This window comes from Pinus tabuliformis, chromosome 4_2, assembly GCF_031772625.1.
Source record: "Pinus tabuliformis cultivar Carrire ecotype Pingquan chromosome 4_2, CPIR1, whole genome shotgun sequence".
Taxonomy (NCBI): Eukaryota; Viridiplantae; Streptophyta; class Pinopsida; order Pinales; family Pinaceae; genus Pinus; species Pinus tabuliformis.
In genome coordinates, this window is record NC_142304.1 from 1,158,343,384 (window position 1) to 1,158,363,090 (window position 19,707).

Here is a 19,707-nt window from a genome sequence, read left to right on the forward strand (position 1 = left end):
GCTGAAGGCTCATCTTCAACATGACTTGCAGAGGTTGATGATGAATGGATAGAATTATTCTTCTTCTTCATCTTCCTCTTTCTCCTCTTTTTTGATTTCTTATTATGAGAAGGAGGACAAAAAGGAATCCTATATTTCTCTTTGAAAGAAGATGAACAATTAACATCCATGTGATGCCCCTGAAATAAAGCATTCAACTGAGAAGCTTCAAGAGCATTTGGAACATTCGGAGTGGACCACAACCAAACGGGTAGTCCAACATTCAATTTAGGAATATTCAAAGTGGCCATCAAGGGAGTACCAACATTTCCAAAGAAAGGAAAAGCACAAGGATCCCGTTTTGGGAGGGTACCTTGGTTGGTTTCCACAAGAATATTGGCCATATCTAACTAATTCACAGACCCTTCCCTTATGGGAATTTACAAATGACTTTTCAAGGAAGATAGACACACAATCAAAACCTTTGCCCTTGAGGAGGCAACTCCACAACTTTCGAAGGAATGATCAAAAGCCTTTCAAGATCGGCAGAGTGGTAAGTCAGTCACTCAAAATCTAAAGTCCAAAAGTGACTAGACAAAAATATATAAAGCCAACTATATACAAGGAGCAAAGAGCACTCAATTATAAAGTCCCTAAAGATATAACCAATCAAGCAACTTCCAAGTATTTCTGCTTTGAGTGATGAGGACCGAACACCAAAATACAAGAAAGTGAGGTAAGGGACCTTTCGAAGACAGTCTGGGATAATGACGGTCTAGGCCTACCAACGAAGGTATCAGAGGTAGTTACGCTGACCTCCAGACAATAGCCTTTGCCGGTGCAAGCCCCCAAGCTTCGCAAGGGTGCCCTCCAGAAGTACTGCTGAACGTGATGCAATGTCAACCTCAGGTGCCACGGGATTCCCCTCTGCAACCACCTGTGTAGATCCCTAGGATAAGAAACTAAGGTTACCAACTCGTGTTAGAAGCCAGGCGGAATAGTCTTGAGGTAAGATCCGACAAGTAGGAGAGGGGGTATCTCTCTTCTTTATCTTCAAAAACCCTCGTGCTTAACTCCCAGATCTGGAGCTTTCCTGGTCTCCCTAATGCTATTGGATTTGCACTCGTTATTCAGACTTCTATATTTGACAGTTTAAAGTGGCCTTGGAGAGTTTTCTCTCCACTCGCCTAATCCAAGGCCCTAAATATCCTAAAACTTGTTGGTGTGTATAAATTGACGATATAAAAAAGTTCTAGTATATTTTATTTAGCGCTTGTTTTTTACATTGGTTATTCTTAAGTCAAAGGGACAACACGGAAGTGAAACTGATGGTGTTCTTGACTCAAACAAAATCAATGAAAAAGTAACTACATGAATGAAATCATTTTTCCTTTGATGAAAAGAGAATTCTATGTGGGTTCTACGAAACTCCTAAAAAACAAAATACTTTTTTCTTTTCTTTTCTTGCAACACACTTCACACTCACAAAAAGATTACTAATGCTTTAACCATGCAAACTATCCTAATGCAAGGTGTAATGAAGATGCAAGAATTTAAGGTTACTCTAAAGAAAAGAATGAAAGCAAATCATTTATCGCTTCTAATTAGCCACCTTAGATGTTCAGATAGAATATAAGTTCCTAATGCAAATTTTCGTCCAAACACTAAAAGAAAATCTTAAGACAAACAAAATGCACTCTCATTCGCAAAAAGAAACCAAATCAAAACAAGGCAAAAGAAAGCGAAAACCAAGTTTTTAAGAAGTTTTCTTTTTCACAAAAGCGAAAAAAAATACAACTTTTCAAAAGCGCTCCAAATACTATTGAAGACTTTGAGACCGAAAAATAGGCAACAAAAACACCTTGCAAGTTATCAACTCAAAATGGGTGAAAACTCAACAAAATAGGTGTTTGAATATGCCTTGAACGACCAAAAAGCAGCAAAAATATCTTGGCGACAACGATCAAAAGACTAAGAAAGACAACTTTCAAAATCGTCACTCAACAAGTTTCAAAAAGCGAGAAAAGCAAATGGCCACAAGATGTAGTTTTGACACAAAGAAAGAAGATCACAAAGATAAAGTTTGTCACATAGATTGAAACCAATCTTTCTACTCTGGAAGAACATAACAGTCAAGATTCTTAGAAAGAAATCTCGTGTGCCCAAACACAAATGATGACACTTGCAACAAAGCAAAACAAGGCCAAAACTTTCCACAACAGGAGAGAATTCGAAACTGTAAACTTGCTACAAAACCAAAGACTGACAACAAAAACTGACTGCTCAGGAAATACTTAGACCAACAAACAAATATTTTGAGAAAGAAAGACTTGAAAAAATCTTGGAAAATTAGGGTATACGCAACCATGTCAATACACAATTGATTGTATACATGATTCAGCCTAAAGAAACCTGCGTATACATGAGTTCATATGGGGAAACTTGCGTACATACGCTATTGTAACTCGAAAAAATTGTGTATATAAAAGTTCACAAGAAAAAAAAAATAGGTCTAAAGAAACTGCTCAGACTTAAAGTCTGAGTTCCTACAGGAACAGACAAATCAGTGACAGCAAGAAAACAAATCGTTGAGCTTTAATTGGCTTAAATTAACCCAAACTAGGAACAACAATACTATTTTCCCCAGCGGAGTCGCCAATTCGATTGAGGGACTAAGTCCCCTAGGGCTTTGGGTCAACACCCTAGCAGAGCGAGGGGTTATCTATAGCAAAATACAAGCATTCCACACAGACATGATACTTAAATAAGCAAACTATGCGAAGAGAGGTGCACCTAGGGGTCCTTCATTCAAGTAGATCCAGCCAAGGTCCAAACCCTCTTGGAGTTCCTCTCGATCCTTGAACCTGCAAAATAGCCAATTCAAAGAAGCATAGCAATATATGGACAAAGTATCATATAGAAATCAGCTTCATAACTTATTGAAAGATGGTTAGTTATACATTGAAACAATTATTCATATGTAAACCATAACAATAACATCATATGCATAAAGAAGATTGATTTCGGGAACAAGACAAATGTTTCTTTATTGCAGATAACTAAAACAAAGCAAGGAATGATATCACCTGAATCTTCCTCTTGCTGGCTCCAAGCATAACCGTCCTCCGTGTCCGTCCAATCCCAAGTATTCAAAAGGCTCATTCCATGACTCACACAAGGATATCTCAACTAGTGAAATGACATCAAAACTCAAGGAAACAAGGGTTTCCTGTGATGGGGGAAGCGCTGGAAGCACAAGAATCTTCAGACTTGTGTTGAAAAGTGTGCAAGAATAAATGCTGGTTGAAAATGCAACAAGATGATGGAGCTTAGTGGAAAGGAGTCGCCTTCACTAAGTGGGCCCGCAGACAAATTATGGTGCAAGTTCTATTTTTGGATACCGGCAAGGATGATCACAGCAGGAGTGACCATAGCAGGGATGATCACAGCAAGAGTGACCATAGCAGGAGTGATCACAGTAGGAGTGATCACACCAGGAGTGATCAAAGTCTATTTTTAGACTAGCTGTCAAAAATAGAAAAGTCAAATATTATTGTCTCATAATAATATTTGGACTATAAACTTGATATTATTCTCTTGGAGCACTTCAGTTTGAGCTACAGATGTGGCACATGCAGCTGTCAGAAGGAAGTATGCTTTCTTTGTGGGTCAGTTGAGTTGTTGCATGCATGACTTTAGTTAGAACTCAATCAGTTGAGTTTAGTGGAGTTGATTGTAGAGTTGATGGAGTTGTGTTCAGTTTGACTTGGTTAAACTAATTGTAATTAGTCTAACTGCAAATAGACTAATGATGAGTTGTTAAACTAATTATTAACTCATAATGCAACTATAGAATACATTAGTTAACTCAGTTGCATGTCAGTGCATGTTCAGTTCAGCAGGGACAGGTGTTAGAGGATCAGATTGCTATCAGTTGTGACTATAGTTGTGCATGAGGATTTGCACAATCAAAGGGATTGAGTATGCCAATGAATTGGCCAATACCAAGTATTATAGCCTCTACTCACGTCTTTCCCAGTGTGATTGATTCTTTGGAGGTTAAATATGAGTTTGGTAAACCATTCTCATTCATTCTTGAGCAGGTATTGAGCTGTGGAGGCAGGAAAGAAGTAGGGGAGATTTGGAGATCAGATTTGAGCTGTATTGTGTGTAGCATGTGGAGATAGTACTGAGTACTTGTGATGAGTATTGTACTATGTATTGTTACATGATTCAATCACTATAATATACAAATAGTTGGGGTTTTTAGCGAGATGCTTTCCCCGGGAAAATACTGTGTTGATATGTGTGATTGATGCTTCTATGTGCGCCTGTGAATGTTTCTGCTTCTGTAAATTGATGATCAACGTAGAGGAGGTTATGTATTATGCATGTTCCGCTTATAAGTGTATAATCAGGATAATCTCCGTGAATATGTGTCATATTATTCAAAATTTCTACAACTTGATCAGGGATAATCTCAGCAGAGTAATTCTCTCTCTTCTCTCCTCCTTTAGGACTTCCCATTGAAGCCTTTTTATACTTCTCCCAAAGTAGTTTTTTAGTTGGGAATTCATTGGGAAAAGTTGGGTCACGGGCACTAATAGGTAATCAATAGGTAAAACCCATGAGCTCCACCCGAAATTAAGGAGATTTAATTTTTTAAAAGTGTTTTAAGACATATACGCGGGTTGGGTATACACTGACCTGCATACACAAGCATTTAGCTCAGGGAAATGTCACGTATAGGGAGTAAAACACTGTTTTTTAAGTATTTGGACCAAGTCTGGAAGGAGGGGTTGCCCTAGGCCATAAATGCAGCATCACAAATATCAAGGCTGAGATTTGGAGCTATAACAAACGTTCATCTCCATTTTCTCCCACTTTCCTTTATTTTCATAAGTAAAATACCAATGATTGCAACTTTGACTCACCAATGACTTTGCTAATTTCCATAGCCATAAATTAATCACAAGTGATACCCATCACTATTTTTTGCCCAACATTTAGCTTTTAATACATGTCCCATGACCTTGGTCTTATTTTATTTACATGAAAATAAACTAGGGTTTGTTATAAACCCATCCCCCTTATTGGAACATCGTCCTTAGTGTTCATTGACACTTATAAACCAACAAAACACATTCTTCCTTTGGATATTTATAATACCGCTTAATGCAACATTTACATCATATCATATTACCCATACCATGACAGTCATAACATGAACACCATACCGCTTATTGGAGCTTTATAATAGATCTCGATGTGGTATTTACAACATATATATTCATATACATATAACCAACACAACATCAAACACATATACCAGAATACATATGCTCAACCAACAAATAGAGAAGGATACATATCCTGCATCTGATCAACCATCTCCCATGTAGCTTCATCGGGTCCAAAGTGCTTCCAATGAAATTTAACATGCTTGATTTCTTGGTTTCGGAGCATGATTTATTTCCGCTACAATATGGATTATGATTCCGGTTGGAATTATCCTTCTACCTCCACCTGCAATATAGACCAGTCAATCACATGATCAACATCCTTTACATATCTTTTAAGTAATGAAACATTGAAAACATCATGGAATTTCACTATCGGAGGTAGTGCAAGTTGATAATCCACTAGTCTAATCCTCTCAAGGATCTCGAAAGCCCCGCAGTATGAAGGTGCCAACTTAGCACATGATCCAATCCTCAAGGAGATCTTCTTGGGTTTAATGCATAAGTACACATGTTCCCCAACCTGAAACACCTTAAATACCTTGTGTTGATTGTTGGGTGCTAAAAGGTGTCTTTTAAAACTCCTAATTACCTCACATTAATCATCAACCCGGGCAAGTCCTTTTATTCCAAGAGTGTACACAATATGTGCATGCTATGAATCCAGAGAGTAATGTTTCTTCAAAATGAAATATAAAACTTTGATACAAGAGTAAGCGGATGCATTATACAACTCAAAAACTACAACTGTTAATGGAAATATTACATCAAGACTTAATCTTCAACTGAAACCATAATCAGATCTCAAACCGGAAATTCAAATGGAAATGATGTCAACCGAGAGTTCGGTAGTAGTAACCAATCTCTTCTAGCTGATTCTATCTAAATCACATTCAATCCCAATTAAGCAATTTATATGGAGATGAGGTCAACCGAGAGTTCAGTAGTGGTAACCAAACTCTTTCAGCTGATTAGATACTAACCACACTCTTATTGTAATCAACAAGGTTCACTGTCTTAACTGCTAATTAATTTAATCTACAATAAGCATAAATAGAATCAAATGACAATGTTGCGAAGCATGTAAAGAAAATGTACTAACTTCAATATAGGAAATTGGTAAATAGCAAACAAGATAAACTCACAAAAAATGGAAAAAATATCAAACCAATCAAACTTGCGTGAATTAGAAAGATATAACACAAAGGATAGCAGTTTGATCCACCAGAGGCCGGGCCCTTAGCCACCAGCGAATACTGCTGAGCTACTTCAGAGAATACGAATGAACAACAACGTAAATTATATATTAACCATTGAACTCAATTCTCATTACAATATGGTCGTGTTCCTCCAAAGCAAGAGTCTGTACTTTAAAATTACAATTTGAAATGAACAGAAAGTCGATCCCCTTTCCTCCTACAGTTTTTACTTTTATAGTCAGAAAGAGGTAAAAGATAAATGTGATCCCTTAGGATTGGGAGATCCTGAGGGATTCACAACTGAATGCTATCTTTTGACACCCTTCATATTTAGCATTGATCCTCCTGATTCGTCCTCCGACCTGACCGCAACCGATGCGCCTCATTCTTCCTTTGTTGGTTTATGTTGTTCCATCTCTAGGGAACAACAATTGTTCCTTTCGTCATTTCTCTGCATAAAAAGGAATAAGAGTTAGTTACGGTGGCTAAATATTAATCGAGAGTAGTTCATTCATTTCTTATAATAATCCATCAATATGTTAGCGTATCAAGATATGAAAGAGATAAGAAAAGAGGAAAAAGGTGATGGAATTAAGAGTAAATACATACCCATTGCGTAACTCAACATACTCCCCTGCTTACCCTGTTTCATGTCCTCATGAAAAGTAAATAGTTCTTATGCAGTGTAGTTAAAGAGTAGGCTGGAGAGAAAGCGTCAAAAATTGGTCTAAAACCATGATGTTGAGCCAGGAGCACAAAGGCGGGCCCTTCCTGTCCTTCAGGCAATTCGTAGTCAGCCTGATACCCTTCAGGGGGATACCAAATAATGGGACTCTGAAACCGGCATCCTAACCAATAAGGTCCTTCTCTCAAAATAAGATTGTTGTAGGTGACCATACGGGCCGCAACAGCTTTAAAATTTCTGTAATTAAATGGTTCCCTATCTTTCACATTATTAGTGGAGATCGTCCATCTGAGCTTAGATGCAGTCAGAGATCTTTCTTGAATGGAGAGGAAATATGATATTCCTTTCTGCACAATCTCCTTATGTATGGGCCCTAAAGTTTTAATCACCCCTTCTCGTTTCATCAGACTCTTATGGTTGGCAAACATTTGTAAGGGGTGTTTAGGTTCACTTCTCACCCAAAGATCCAATCCATGTTCCTATCTTTGAAATGCATTATAAGCTTTAAACCATTTGAGTTGGTTAACTACAAATGAAATAAAAGCCTGGAATTGAACATCTCCTACAAAAGGGTTAGGGTTCTTTTCCACCTCGTTTTCTAATATGAAATTGTGCAAATAAAACTCACAAAGAAGCCTTTGGACCTTTACACCATGTTTCTTGCAGCAATTTATAAAATCTTCAATTGTCCCTAATTCAATTGGTTTACCAGCTCTTACGGCTTTGATTTTCAATAACAGGTACTGTTCTAATAGAAACAAGGCATAATTGGTGGCGGGAGACTTGCATGTCAAGACATCTAAATACAGTGAGCAGATGGTGTTTGTCTGACTTATGACTCTGTCTAGCTTGAACTTGATCTTCTCCATTTTTTCTTCCGCCTTTCTACACCTGTCAAAAGTCTCGTTCTCTGTTATAGTCAGTTCCCGAAGTTGTTTCTGCAGCTCTTGATATTTCTGTGGGAAACGGTCTCTTGTTCAAATCGTTCCAACGCAAGTCGGGCTTGTGCCAATCCCTCCTGAAGATTTAGTAGAATGGGGTCATGGTGCGTCATAATGTCTTTGGCTTGTATGTTCGTCTGAGTGCCTATGCTATAAGAGGGGATATCTTCTGTCTGTACTTCTTTATTGTGGGAGGTCCAAACCTCCGTTTGTAAGTGTTACAATTGGCATAGTGCATCCAAATAATTTCCTTCCTTTGAATACACGAGCAACATGAGCCATCATAATGGGCTTGTGAAGTGTAGGATGTCGATTAACGATAAGTATATCTCCATTTTGAAGATGAAAACAAGATTGTCTTTCCTTCAATTTTTTGCAGAGTCTATGTTTTGTTCTGACCCACCAAATGAGGTTGCTCCAGTTGTACAAGTAATTTATAAGCAATAGAATTTCGTTGGTATTGCAAAACAATGGATAAATGGAGAACCCCTTGTTCATCCTCAAAATGAGTTGCTCCAGGATAAACATTAGGACCATTTCACACAACTTGCCTTAGTTTCTTGACATTCCAATGAGACACTTTCTCAGGATATGTCAACCACACTGCAAAATATGGGGGTATTCCAATCTCATTTATTGCAATGTAAGGATCAGGAGAAATGACAGCATGACATGCATGGTTAACTCACTTTCCCATCATGTTTTGTCAAAATAAACTTTTTTTTAATAATTGGCATACTGCGGTGTTTTCTTTGCCTCTCATGGTGTTAGCGATGTTGTTACCGAGGAGGGCATTGACATAATATTGAATATTTATCCATCTATTTGTATTTTAGACAACATTCAATAACTGTCCACCAATATTTTCCGCTATAATTGTTTTGATGCAAGGCTCCTCAAAGGCACATTGCTTTTCCAATGGTAACATTGCAGACATATCAATATTTGGTTCGACATAAGATGTTCGATGTCATTAATCCCTTCAAGCCAACCATCTTACATCCATACAAGAATAGATGAGTATGTTCAGTTTAGTTTTCTTATGTTCTGGAGGCCTCCTCTCAATTCCACAATGCCTTGTGAGTTGCTTCTTCACTATGTGATGACATAAAAATTTTAGATCCCTCATATCAGAATACAATGATGTGAAGGATGCCTATGGAGAAACAAATAGAGCGGGAACTGTCATATGTTGAAAGTATCCAATAGAGAAATTCAACTACCAGTAAAAGGAAAAAGTTTGGAGAGAATCTGTTTCAGACATTAATATTCTTCTGATGTAGTCTCAGAATCTGAGAGCGGTAAAAGTGTGCAGACACCAAGAAAGTGCCCATTAAGGCATACACAATACTCAATCTAGTCTTCATAAGATCCCAATATTCTGTGTGCACTTTTAGGGTTCATTTTGGCTTGAAGCATGCTCCATACCTTGGCACAACAATATGGGAAAATTTCTCTTGGATGAAATTTTACATGTTTTTTAATTAGCATTTTCCTTACCTTTGATTTCCCAAAAGCTTTAAATACTCGAAATAATCCCACATCACCATACTCTCCTTGGTCTAGATGCTCACAAGGATCTATCACATACAGAGTATCGCATCTGCACTGTGGGGCAAGAAAAATCCTACCAAATGTCCATGAAAAACTTGTTCTATACACAAAGTGTCGTGGTATAGGCTTCAATTAGAAAATATTGCTACTATCAGAACATCCTGAAAAATAGATCATAAGCTTTCCCAGAGCACCCCAATTCCTATCAGTGGTGCCATGACTACCTCCATAAAGGAGATCAGCTACCTTTTTTGGTGCCCATGAAGAAGAATCACAAAGCCATATAACCATATGCACAACAAATTAACACACAAAAATTAAACTGGCAGAAAAGGCAGAGAGCCATCATGTGGTCTCTCATGCTCATGTAATTCACATTATTCAAATAATTTAATAATACATTTAAAGACATGAGTAAGTGGTATTAAGATAGTGTGTCTATCTTAGACTCACTTGGTTGAGACAATTTCTCAACTTACACACTAATTTAGGAGAGTTAGTTGGAGAGAATCTCTCATCCAAACTAGACTCTTTAGTTTGAGGAATTCTCATGATTTTATTTATTTAATTTAATAATTAGATTTATTATTGATTTTTAAGAGAGTGAGGCTAACATTCCCCCCCCTCAATGATAAATCCAAAACGAACAAGGAACCATCTTCCAAGTTCTCAAGTTGATCCTCAAAAAACATTTGCTTGAAAAAACCACCAAAGCTGGATGTTGAAGAAACTACAATATGAAGAGACCATGAGTCAGCTGCATGACTGATTCATCTCTGAATGTCGCTTGACAACTCCATCATGTGCCAAGCCACAAAAGGATCCAACTGTCCTTTGCTTGAAAACAACATCCGGTGTCCACTGACACAATTTGATGAACGCCCACTGGCGTATTTGCTGATGATGATCGCCCACTGGCTGATGGAGATGCCCACTGGCTACTTCACTGATGTTGTTGAGACTTTCAGTCTGACAACCACTTGTCAATTTCATTGACATTTTCCCCCCTTTGTCAGCTAAAAGGAGAGGCAATCTTCTCCAAAATATATTTGAACTCCCCCCCTGTAGGTGGAGGAGTATTTCACTGGTGTACTCCCCCATTCAACTACACGAGAGTACCATATTCATTTGACTGTTGGCTGCAATATGTGTGAGTGAATTTGATTGTAAAACTTGGACAATCTTCTAGCTGTGGATGACCATTCCCAGGGATCAATCCATGAATAATTTATCTTCAATCTGGCTGACTTTCATTGGTTGCAACATTTCTCTGATGTATGATTTGACTTGCCGCAATGGCTACAAGGATGGAGATCAAAACATTGATTTTCCAGATGACCGGTTCTTTGACAATGAGAACATTTCGGTTTGTCTACAACTTGAGTTTGTGTGCATTTCTGTTTGTCTACAACTTCAGTTTGTGTGCATTGACGTCGGTCTACAAGTTGTTGAGAACTTGTTGAGGTGATTTGTTCAAGTAATCTGACACTGACAAACTGAATGGGCTTTGAATAATCAGGGATATGTAAGTTGTCATTATCTTTGACATATCCTAAGCCGCGTCGATTTCGATTACTTTGAATTTCTTCCCATGGCTTGATGATGGGTTTGGAAGAAAGTTGAACTGGAACAAATTCAACACTGGAAGTTGGTTGGATGAATGAATTCGAATGATCAGCTATCTGTAGATTGGTCAAAGACTTGGAAGTAACACGCTTCTCTTGCAACTCATTTCTCTGCAGTTGCGACTCCAGTTGAAGGAACTCAATCGTTTCATGTGCATGTTGAATATGAACTTGAATGTCAGCAAGAGTGGTTTTGCTGATGTACACCATGTCACGGCTAATGATAACATTAAATTAGTAATAATTTGGGACAACTGAATGTGTGTCGCCATGTTGCCTTACTTACTTTGAAGTCAGGCTTGCTTGTCGTAGAAGTCGTGCTTGAAAAAAATGTTCACTTGAGTCGATCACTGAAATGACACACTCGCTTGTACTGGTTGTTGAATTACACGCTCGCTTGCTTTGTTGTTTAAATGACACTTGCGTTAAACACTGGCTTGATTTGATGCTCACGAGAATTCACACTCGTTTAATGATGATTGCTTTCTAGATGGCTTGCTTGAACTTGCTTGATTGATTACTGACACTTTGTGCTTTCTTGAATGTACTCACTGAATATACTGAAAAAAAAAAAAAAAAAGGAGGAAGGGTGTCGAACACTGTCGAAAATGCACCCAAGAGACAAATGACAAGTTCAATCTTGATGACTCAGTTGAAAACTTACTTGACTTAATGTATTCACCTTAACAATTCAAATTAGGGTGTCGGTTACAACCGAGAATGCACTCGTACAATTCAGTTAAAAAATCTGCAAGTGATACAAAAAGTGTTGATGATGTTGATGTCGTCTTGGCTTGAAATGCTTGATTTTGTAGTGTCATTAACTTGATTGCTTTGATTACATGATGTGAAATGTGCTTGCTTGGAAGATCATCTTATCAAGTTGATGATGTGATGCTTTGTGCTTGTGTACTTAAGCGTAATTACAGGAGCTTGATTAAGCGTTATTATACTTAAGCTTGTTTATGTGTTTGTTTAAGCATAATACAAAGAGATAATTTGAACACAAGTCATGCACATGCATTCATTACACACCGTGTACCTAAGATCCCCTTATTCAATTTCGGGCGGATCTAGGACACAAGCACCACAAAAAAAATGTCTTTATTAAATATGGGAGTAAATCAACCTTCACGTTCACAACATCGTGAATGAAATTTCTCCAAAAATAAGAATGCAAAACTCACAAATTCTTGAAGCAACTTGTCTTTAAAAATAAATGTACTCTGACTCAATCTGCTAAAAATAAAACTTTCTTCAAAATACAACAATGAGCTTCCCTTTTAAAAATCTTCACTTATCACTCCAAATACGAAAAAAATCATTTCACTTTATTACTCCAAAATAAAATAAAAATTCATCTTATTACTCCAAAAATCATCAATCTTATAAATCATCATTCTCATTCACCCTTATGACCCAAATAAAAAATTATTTTACATGCTTCCCTTTTCGTTGCAAACAACACAACAAATCAACAGTCATTTATTGGAGATATTTTAATATGTTGTATGTTGATGGTTTACCGCAGGAATCTCCAGGTTAGCTTTCTTTACACTTGGATTTGCTGCTGCACCAGATACCAATTTCACCTATATCTAATTGTCAAGCCTATGAGTTCCAATCCAAACCCCAATCATTTTGTCTCCATCTATGTATGTGCATAGACAATCTCTTTTTGCAGCTGCGTTGAACGTCACGGGATCCTATTTTCGTTTAGTCAGTAGTGGACTAACATCTTCCCTAAGGTAAACGCTATCAAATTTCCGGAACCAGTGCACGATACTTCATAACCCAAATCTCTACAAATTCATATCATAGTCCATGCGCCCTTCAATGCAGGTGGAAACGCCTTGCTACTGTGATCCTTTTAAATTTTACAACTTATGTATATAAAATTATACTCACCATTGGCCTTTATGCATTTAAAAATAGACGATAATATACCATAGGAGTTTTTTTCACCGTATACTTTGATGAGCACCCACAACGTGCAACGATCCTTCAAAAGAAACGCAGAGATGTTAACTGATCCAACACGTCTAGGCATCAATGCAGAGACAATCTTTTACGCACATCCATCAGACAGGTTCACGCGCAGTTAGCCTAGCAATCGATCGTAGACCCCAAATTCAGCCTTGAAGACACCAGCCTGGGCAGCAACGTTCAAGAATCAGGTATGTTCTCTGGGCAGCAACGTTTTCATCGCTTTCGCCTCTTCTTGGTTGCATTCTATTGTAGTTGCCCAGTTTCGAAAGCAGGAGCAGGTTTGGATATTTCTTCGATTAAGGCAAACTGCGATAAGGCCTTTTTGGCATTCAAGAGAGGAAGCCATAATAAATCCCCGAGGCTCATGAAGAAAGCATGTGTAAGGAATGATAACTGTGCTCTGTTGCACTGTGTGCAGGGTACAATTAGTACGAAAAGAGAAGCTCTTATTGAGGATCCGAGTGTGAAACAACATCACATGAAAAATGCAATTGGATCTGCAGTCCAATATAGTTTTGGTTAATTCCAATGAGGAGGCTTTCAAAGGATCTAGTGGAGTTGTGCCTATTGCAGAACAGGCGGCCTAATGAGATTAGGCAAAAATGTTATGAAAACCCCTGAAGAACGTCGGAAATAAATTGAAATGCAGGTTACTGTAGCAATATTACTGCAACAAAGGAATGATGTGCCAGCATCAAATTTTGATGATAAATCAAATCAGCTTTCCAATGGGAACCACTGTGGAGAACGAAGGAAATTTACAAATTGGTGAAAGCTCTGATACCACATGAAGAAGAATCACAAAGCCATATAACCATATGCACAACAAATTAACACACAAAAATTAAACTGGAGGAAAAGGCAGAGAGCCGTCATGTGGTCTCTCATGCTCATGTAATTCACATTATTCAAATAATTTAATAATACATTTAAATACATGAGTAATTCGTCTTAAGATAGTGTGTCTATCTTAGACTCACTTGGTTGAGACAATTTCTCAACTTACACACTAATTTAGGAGAGCTAGTTGGAGAGAATCTCTCATCCAAACTACTCCTTAGTTTGAGGAATTCTCATGATTTTATTTATGTAATTTAATAATTGGATTTATTATTGATTTTTAAGAGAGTGAGGCTAACAGCGCAAAACTTACAAAACTCCTTCCAAAGAACCCGTTTGACTATGTCTTCAAACCACTTGCAAACACAAGCTATAGAACAAAGGACCCTAGGATTCCAATTAAGAGATTTAAATACAAGCAACAACACTATTTTGCTATAATGGCCATTGGCACTGCAAATACAAGAGCTTGAGTGTATACAATGAAATCTCTTTAACGTCATTGTTTAGGATATGTCCCTGCTAGCAATCAACTATGTAGACACCAAAGTGGAGCTGTAATGCTTATCTCAAAATATGTGAAATAAACAATGGTGAAAATTAAGTACTCTAGATAACAACTTAGCTATTGATGGGTTGCACTTCCCAAATAATCTAATTCTATGTCTCTCTAAAGCTGAAATGAATTAGAAACCCCCTCAATCGGTTAATAGTTCCAAAGGAGAATCCCATTGGCTCATCTTCAAACTGTTTACAAACAGACTGTCTACTAGAAAGCATGACATTGAACTTATGAACCTTGTATTTGGACATCATAGTAGAAAAGCGATGAACCCTTATTCCATACAAATGATTTATCTCATTTAGAAACCTATAAAATTGGTTTGAGAGTTGCACTACCCTTTGATGGAATATGACGATTGAACAATTGACCTTTGTGACAATTGAAAAATTGATTTTTCCAACACTTTGTTCATTGCCTTGGCCCCATTGTGAGCTCCTCTTTGATTTGTTTCCTAATAAGTTATGCAACTTCATCTTGATGATCCCTTTGAGCCCATTCTAAAGCCATGTTCCCACCTTGTGCCTGTAAAACAAAATTGGTACCATATAAAAGCAGTATTAAAACATCATTGACTCTGCCTTTGCTAGCAGCCACCATTAGTGGTGTAGCTCCAGTAAGATAATGTTGATGATTACAGAGTTTAGGGCTTGGATTCCCTGAAATTACGGCCATCAACAAATAAAAATCATTCTCTATCTAGGAAAGAGTGATAGCCTCAAAAGGGAGTGATCAGAAGCAAAGAATGCATGCCCCTCCACCACCTCTATGCAGTATATTATGTCGAATATATTTGGGCTACGAATGCCCTGAACAATTGTGTTGTTAGTGGTATTGGTGGGTCGAATTTTATACAACCTCTGTACAAAAAACGACTCCACAAGGACCCATGGCACTCGGTAGCTCGGTCCTCTAGCCTAATTCACCAATCACAGCCGCAACTACTGACCCTTCACAAAAATCACTTTGTATCATGTGAAGAAAATAAGGATTTTGAAATTGGATGAGAGTTGGGTCTATTTCTCCAAATGACAAAATTTGTATATGGAGTTCACTTTCTACATGAGAAACATCATGAACCAGCACAACGAACTGTGGTCCTACTATTGCCACATTGTTCTTTTTCATTAACTCCAAAGTTGATATTAAAAAAATCCCATAAATTGTTCCCCTTTCCAAACATTTGAAATGAAACCACAAGGTATTTCATCATTCTTATCATTTTTCCTAAAAACAAGAATATATTCCCTTTGTAGAGTTGTCAGCAAATGTTATTAAGCACCATCAAATTTTTGCAAAATTTAGTCTTATGCTGGAACTTTTTGAAGATTTTAATATTTTAGTTGTGCCCGATTGGGCTACAACATCTGCCTCCAACTGGGGACAACAATTTGCATGCAAAGTGTTGAGAACTGTAGATCAGTGGCCTTAATTGGGCATGGAGTCCAGAATTCTGAAAATCTTGAAATCTAAAAAACTGAAATCTTGCATTTTTAAAATCTAAAACCCTTCCAAACTTGTTTGCAACTGGGACTTCCACCCTTATTCATCAACAAAAAACTGAACTGAGGAACTACAACTGAAAATAAAATTCTCATTGGTTGAGATTATTTATGTACAAGTTCCTAACTATGTACATGACTGATCTCAATAAGGTGAAGTCAGTCTTCCAATGGTACCATGTCAACTTTTGAGTGCTATATCTTACACTAGCTCCCTGAACTTCAAGAATAAAAATGAGCAGAACCAAAAGCAGTAAAAACTGGTCCACAAGAGCAAGTACATACCTAGCAAAAGAGATTGGTTGCCAAGAAAACAAAGTTGCCATATAATCTGCTACAAGATCATAGAATGTATGAAAGAAGAAGTCACTTTGATCAACAATTTTATTTTCACTCAACTTTGTAGGAGATGGTTGATGTATTTCATAAAAACAATTCATCAATTTTTTTTGGAACTGCTGGAGATGTCTTCTTTTGCAAGGAATTCATCATAATTAATCAACTCTTCAACTTTAGGCTTTTGGGAAAAATACTTATTTCTTTCTAAATATTTATGTGTATGAGTGACTTTTTGAAAACTACCTTCCTTCATTTAAAAAACCCTACCCTCTTGTCTCTAGCAAAAGATGTATTTATTGTCTTCCTCGTGAATTGTACCAAATTCCTCCTCGGAATCATAAAAACCATAAACTGAAGTATCTTTGCCAACTTTATAATCACATCTCTTCTTGTGCAACTGCCCATGGCTCCTCTTTTGTATCATACGAATCATAGATAGGAGGACCATCAAATTTGACAAAATAAGATCTCTCAGGATTTGTTTACAACTTAATCATTTCTCCTTCTTCTTGATTGTTGGGCAGAAATTCTTGATGCATGTTTGAACTTTTCTCCATTTTAGTGCTTTCTTGATTTTCTTGGAACATGATCAACAAACTTTCTGCTTGTTGGATTAATGAAGAGTCTTTTTTAAACTTTCAAGCATCATTTTTAGAAAAGGATAACTCTTTGCATTCAGAGACATCTTCATAATTAATTTGGCTATAGCCCCTTTGAATGTTTGATACATTATCAACATTATCATCCATTTCTTCAGCTGGATCATCATGAGATTTAAAAGTTTCTTTAGAATCATAATACTCACAACAACCTTCAAAAATAAACTCGTGTGCATATAAAGTGCTGCAAAATGAATTAAATGTTGCATGGAAACCGTTCAAAAAAGAAATACTTGAAAAAGATAAAGATCTATACCAAACCCTTGCTTCCTGGTCCAAAGAAAACATGAACAACTTCATCTTCACATCTTCATGAATGATACTCTATTCCTTCATGCATTCATGAAAGCTTCTAAGATGTTGAATCAGACTTTCATCTGCATCTCCATTGAATCTTGGAAGATACTCATTCCACTCATGAAATGTAGGTAGATAATGAGGATAGCTTGTCATTCCAGTAAATCTAGTGGGGCAAACATATTGGCTAAGAATGCAAGGATATCCATCTTGAAAACCCAACAAAGGAAACCCCAAAGTGACGATCACAGGTGAAAATATACAGCCAATTGTTGAGACTTGTCACCCTCAAGAATCAACTACAAACTTTATAAAACCCAGGGAAAAATAACTTCGTGTCTCTGTTCCCCGACAATGGCGCGAAAAAGTGTTGTACCTTAGGAGACAGTTCCTGGCTATGGGGGAACCAGTGCCCGAGACATCTTGAGATTAATTAAAAACAATTAAATTCAATGGTTGGAAGTACAGGCCATGAAGGCTTGCACGCAAAGCTTCTAATTATGAAACCATAGCCTTCCAAAGCATAATGTCCAAAGAGGCTATGAGAGTTACAGGGTGGAGGTGTAAAGCATAAAATGGAGGAGACAAAATTTTGGCATAGGAAATTAAGAATTTGTGCTTTAACTCTATAGAAAGAATGATGTAAGACTGAGAAAATATGAATGATGTTCCTGGATGTGGAGCGCCCATTAAGGGCTTCAGGATTAATTTTAATGAGTACAATTACATAAATTCATTAAAAACTAAATCAAGGCACCAATTGCATCTTACACTATCCAAGAGAGGAAAATACATAAATATGAATGTTGAAACTCAAGATAAGGGCTTCAGGATTAATTTTAATGAGTACAATTACATAAATTCATTAAAAACTAAATCAAGGCACCAATTGCATCTTACACTATCCAAGAGAGGAAAATACATAAATATGAATGTTGAAACTCAAGATAAAAACAATCACGACAACTTCCCAATGCTGGAATCAAACTGCAATTTCATCTTCAAATTTCAAAGAATATGTTTTGTTTACATTGCCAGTCATGGATGACTGTGGCCTTCTGAACCCTCTCCCCATCTAATTTCAGAGCTTTTATTTCTGCTGCTTAGCATAACTGAACTAACTGTCTTAATCAGGTCCAAAAACTGACTTTGGGAGCGGTTATCAAACTGCCCTGTCTTTTAAAAATATTTACAACTAAAACAAATAAATATATATTACAAATAAATATATATATATATATATATATATATAATATTTCATATGATCCAAATTCTTTAATATGAAATGATGCTTGTGTTCGAATCCTTTAACATCGCATGCAATCCTAAATCTTTGCGTTGGAGGATGGATACCACCGTGGGTCCCAATCGTTGTCATGAATATGTCATTTATCAAAACCAGAAACTTATTACGGGGGCACTCTGGAAGTTCATGAAGGTCGAGGAGGGTTCTCCCGTAATTAATATCATCTGCTGATTTGTAAGTGAGCGGAATTAACTAAAATTCTTGAGGGGGCACTCCTTGGGATAAACTCTGTGCATATTTTGATGTCAGGGTTTCATTGATTTCAAGCACGAACATTCTGGGACGTCAATCTGTTTAAAACTCGCAAGCCATCTCTACAAATTCTGCATTGTAAGTACATCAATTGGCATAACGCAACCAAAGAACTTCCTCCCCTTTGAATACACGAGAAACATCAGCCATCACACTGGGCTTGTGAAGTGTAGGTTGTTGATTAACGAGAAGCATATCTTCATCTTGAAGATGATGATAAGACTATCTTTCCTTCAATTTTTTGCATAGTCTATGTTCTGTTCTAACTGGGTTATTTTGATTGATATGTATGAGCTCTGAATCTTCAACTTCAGATCCCTGAGCAGTCTTGAGGGCTTGATCAATTGTAGCTTTGGAAACTTCCAGGAGCCTGGGGTGGTGCTCCTCCTTTTCGCAGGATTTCACTTTCAAAACTTCCATTTGTCTAAGTGTTTCTTGAAATTATTCTTATTTGAGTCACAAATATGTCTCCATCTCTTGCAGGTGGGTCTTGACTTCTTCCTTTCTTTCAAACGCTTGGATCAGAACATGAGGGTCGTGATTTGGTATTTTCAAAATAACCTGTAGGCCTTTGATTTCCTTTTCTTTTTCCTCCAACAACTTTTTAATTGGCCCGGTGTCTTTAGGCTATCCGGACTGCCGAATTACTATATCTTCTAATTCTTTAATTCGGTTTATCTTAGTCCTTAGGGAAACTTGTGCTATATGCAGCTAGTCATAGACCTTTTCAAACATTGC

The 19,707-nt window shown here is 37.2% G+C and overlaps 1 pseudogene; it reads right to left on the minus strand.

Moving 5' to 3' along the window:
• Window positions 1-9,307: 9,307 nt before the first annotated feature.
• Window positions 9,308-14,555, minus strand: LOC149173779 (EID1-like F-box protein 2 pseudogene; annotated as a pseudogene).
• Window positions 14,556-19,707: the final 5,152 nt, after the last annotated feature.